The following is a 5,040-nucleotide window of genomic DNA, read 5'->3' on the forward strand; positions in this document are numbered from 1 at the left end:
GAACAGTGAAATTAAGACTTAAAAAATGCATGGAAGAAACAAAACAACCATGGACTAAAGTCATAGACATGGTAAAACTTTATATGAGAATCACATCAAATGCTGAAACAGGATTGACACCATTTGAAATAATATATGGACAACCATATAAAATACCTGAACTTCATGTTTTTCATCAAAATCCTGACGATATGGATTTAGTAGACTATACGACTAAGATGCTGAACACAAAAGAAATACAAGATTCTAACTGTATGCCAGACACTCCTATATCTTTGCAGGGTGACGGTACACCAATCCAGGTCAGCGACTGGGTGCTAATAAAGGTCATTAAAAGGAAGTGTTGGTCGAGTCCAAAGTGGGAAGGCCCATACCAGATCTTGCTGACGACGTCTACAGCCATAAAGATTGCTGAACGACCATCTTGGATTCATCTTTCGCATTGCAAGAGACAGAGGTTCTTGGTACAGGATCCCATTGGTTGAGGGGAAGTCCGACTACAAAGGGGTGTAGCTATATAGAAGCTATACGTCTCAACGTTGGTGAAGCAGGGAGATCCTCAGCCATTTAGCGTGATTACTGTATTGGGCTAACCATAGCCCTGCAGACATAAGATGATTGACAAAGAGAGTGAAATGCTGGTAACCTCTCGTCTCTGTGTGCATATTGATAATCATAGGGGTCGTCTTGATACTATCATATTAATCCTGGAAGAACCACTGAGGAACAACACCACCACTGACCACCCATCAATGATGAAAGATCCAGCAGAGCAACACCATTCACACAAGAGAGTAAAAAGAGAAAACACTGAAGCAACGTCAATGGATTCGCACAATGTCAGATGGAAATGTATACAGAGACAAAGACATTTGGGATCAAGTGAAAATCCAACGTGACTATTCCACCACCCAAAATCCGATCACTATTTCTCTGAATTGGACTAAATCACCAAGGGGGAGTAATTGGAAACTCTCTGGTAAAATAAATCAAACTGAAATATATTTGGTCCTTGGAGTAGATCAGACTGGAATAGATCCAATGGGATTCATTAGAGTAGTAATTAATGAATGAAATAACGAAACATGACACAACTTTGTCAACATCCTTAACTAAAAATGTGGAGGTCATAGCCATAGATTACACTAGATCAACGCCTAAAGACATCATGACCATGGCTACGGAGTATGCAACTGAAAATTTGTGGTTAAAATGGTTAATGAAAACTGCAAAAGAGAATGGTGTTGATGATTGTGTTGCATGTGCTTCTGCAAGACCACAGCTGTTTACAGAGCCAGCCCCATTATTCCCAAATGATACCTGGGGATATAACTGTATGTTAAAATTGACACATGAAGCTACCCCTCTAAATTGCACTACACTAGAATTCAAAACCAATTTGTGGTGAGTGACAATTTGTTTCTTCAAGCAAAAGGACGGGTCATTTTGACCCGGAGGACACGGGGTGTATACAGTATATGAGGACAACAGGAGGGTTAAGATATCTCTATCGGAGAGAGTATTCACTTTTATTCACAAATGCCTATTATGGTATTTTTAAAAAATATTAATTATTACTTTTTTATTATTTATATTATTCTTTTTTCTTTTTTCTTTTCTCTTTTTATATTTAACTTGTTTTGAACCAATGTAAAGCACATTGAGTTTGCTTTGTGCATGAAATGCGCTCTATAAATAAAATTGAATTGAATGTAATTGTAGCTACTACAACAGTCCTTTTAAGGACTCTAACTCCCATAATTCCACTGCTTCCGGTAACTCCACCTACGTCACGATCAGTAACCTCCGCAACCTTTAAATTGGGGGGTCAGCCCCAATTTCATTCTCTCTGTTCAGGACTTTCGCTCCGTAGGACCACTGATGAAAAGAGAAACCTGCTCGTCTCAGAAGACTAAGAATAAACGGGCTTTTGCAGACACCATTGCCCACGGTGATAAATGCTCTAGTAGCGTCTTTTTCTCAACTGAGTTAACCGGTAATAAGTTACACAAGTAACGTAGCGCTGCGACCAAAGCAGTTATTGAAAAGTTTAGAAGCGACAGGATTCCTTCTAACGGTAATCGTGTGAACCGGCACATCGACAGTCAGATACTTTTCCTCCCGAAACGGACTTATGGAACCAAGAGGACTCTCTGCACACAGTGGAACCAGACGGGCGTCCCCAGCTCTGGCAAGGACCCAAGAAGTGCAGACTTTGCACTACCCTCTGAATACGAGCAGACGTTCACTACAGTAAGACTGGCATTTGGGCACGTTAGTTAATCTGTAGTATTGTTAAGTGCTATTTAAACTTAGGGACAGTTGAAGTGCGCACATTGAATTGTGTTGTCTGAAGCCTGTGCTGCTTTTATAGCTAGGCTGTTGCATGCACTTCTTTTCTAACCTCCTGACTCGGTGTTATACTCTTGTACATCGTCAGTATTTCAGTGTTAACTTGTAACGTTATCAGTATTGGGATCAGGAAAACTCCGACAAAGTCCTTTGTCTGGAGTAGACCACGCGGTACGCCTCCCTTCCCCCATATACTTTGATAACATCACAAGCACTGTTTCATTGTAACTGAGCGCATCTTGGTGCGCATACACAACACCCATTCACACCTCCGTGAGCGCATACACGCCTCACGTGTTTCCTGTTGCCGTTCCTTCTACCTCGCAGTTCTTCTTCCACTGCGCAGTCGCGTATGTGAACACGCCTCAAGGGCTCAGTCGCTTGCTTGGTAGCTAAGAGGCAACATCTCTCTCTCTCGTACACGACCACTCGTGTACACACGCACATAAGTACACACACACACACACACATCGCACACACACACACGCCGTAATGGTTAAATGAGGCAGAAGATGAGCTTCACTTCCTGTAAAGTGTGTTAGAGCTATAACTTGGTAGTGCAGCATCAGGGTGGTCTCTGGAGGGTTAGAGACCCCTAGTAAAGATGAGGACCTCTCCATCTGCACACCGCCCTCTGTAGTGGGCTCTGGTGAGGCCAAGGTTGATGACTCATGATAACTTGAATGTAACAATCAAAGAGGTATTCAAGATTTTGGCATTTCCGCTGGCCTACAGATGTTCTGTGGCTTCCAGCTGCAGGGGCTGTGATCTAAGTTAAAGACAAGGAGGTAGAAAAAAAAATACTTCAAACAAGGGAACATCTTATAGCCATGTGTCACAATCACAGACCGAGACAATAAAAGGACACTTTATCATGTGTATTCTCTTCTCCTGCAGGCTGTTGTGTGTCGCACGGAATAGGATACAGTTTCACTGCACTAACATGCAGAAACGCATCGATAAACAATGCCACACACCGGAAATTTAGAATTGTGTAGTTGACATACAGATTGGATCGGAACACCTATCAATATCAGTGCATTGTCAAAATGATATTCTTCATTGCATTGTTTCCCAAAGACTGGGTCACGACCCTCAGGTGGGTCTCAAGAGAATTTTTTTTTGGGTCGTTTCGCATCATGTTTCCCAGGAGTGTACGAATAATGTAAAGCTCCAACTCCAACCAAGCCAGTCACACTGCACAGAAATGTGAAACGGCTGACGATGAGAAAACAAAGGAAACACAAAAAAGTAATTTGTTTTCATTTTCTTGGAAGGTTTTTAATTGAGTGGTTCTTTGGCCCAGAGGGAATGTCTCTGTCATTTGTGTGGAACCCCAGGGTTCACCTCCTTGACAAAATCAAATCTCGGTTAGGGCAGTTGGTACTTTCCAGTGGACTCACGACCCACAGGAAGGTTCAGGGGGGTTGGTATGATGCAGTGTGATTTGGGTGGCGACTGCTGCAACCCGGTAACGTATAAGCGGAGGAAAATGGATGGATAGATGGATGGTTTTTAATTGAGCACTACCCACAGTATTTTTATTATTATACGTTAATATATTTTTTAAAATCAAAGCAAACATTAACAATTTTAATTTAAATGGAAAGACATTTGAGAGAAACCTTATCTTAGTCATGAATATGAAAAAACACATTTTTAATTTGTATCAGAACTTTTTGACTATATTTTTTCCCTAAAATTTTAATTTAAGACTGTTGCATTAGTAATTTTAGATTTGAGTGGATACAGTAACATACAATAAAATAAACACAGGACGTGATAAAAAAAAACCCTACATATACTGGTAGGAATCCTACATTAATTTAAATGGACAGCTGTCCTCCTCCTGCACTCTTCAACTAGTTTGTGTTTCTCAACAGTCAAAAACATAATTGAAGTGTTCTCATATTTCTGACCCCAGCAGACCCCTTTCCTGTGAGGGTAAAACCTGCTCTTGTTGTTGAATGTGTGCTAAAGGTTCTTACTTTAGTCTATTGCTCTCTAGGGGGACTGCAGGATTTACATTATGGCGATGAAGTGATCCGGGCCGCTCCTCCTCCTGCGAGATTGGCACAGTGTTTGTTTTGCAGCGAACAACCTTGTGTGTTTAGAGCCAAAACACAAAGTGATGATTCACTCTGACCAGCTGAAACAGACGCAGTCTGTGGGGACTTTCCGTGAAATGGCTACTTTTGGCCTTGTTGCCGTGAGACAGATATTTCTTGTTACAGTGGAAAAATTGACAAAGCTTTGTTGGTATTTTCAACAGGATGTGTCATATCAAATGTCGACCGTGTTGCTGTTTGAGGGGGGGCAGGTCGCTCAGCTGGTATTTATACTTTCAAACCACCTTTACGTGAGATGAAGAAATTAAAAACACACATTAATGTAGCTTTATTGAAATATTGAAGAGGTGAAAGTGTAGGTAAATCACATATTAGACATACGTATATAATAAAGCAATATATATAATTTAGATAACACCATGTAAACAGATGGGAAAATAAAATATGACATTCAGAAACCTCCCTTTAAGCCAGCCACTAGGGTACAAAGCCAGCCACTAGGGTACAAAACCACCCACTAGGGTACAAAGCCAGCCACTAGGGTACACGAAGCCGTGTTTATAGTGTCGGTCCCAAGCCCGGATAAATGGTGAGGGTTGCGTCAGGAAGGGCATCCGGC

Source organism: Cynoglossus semilaevis, chromosome W, assembly GCF_000523025.1.
Source record: "Cynoglossus semilaevis isolate Cse_v1.0 chromosome W, Cse_v1.0, whole genome shotgun sequence".
Classification (NCBI taxonomy): Eukaryota; Metazoa; Chordata; class Actinopteri; order Pleuronectiformes; family Cynoglossidae; genus Cynoglossus; species Cynoglossus semilaevis.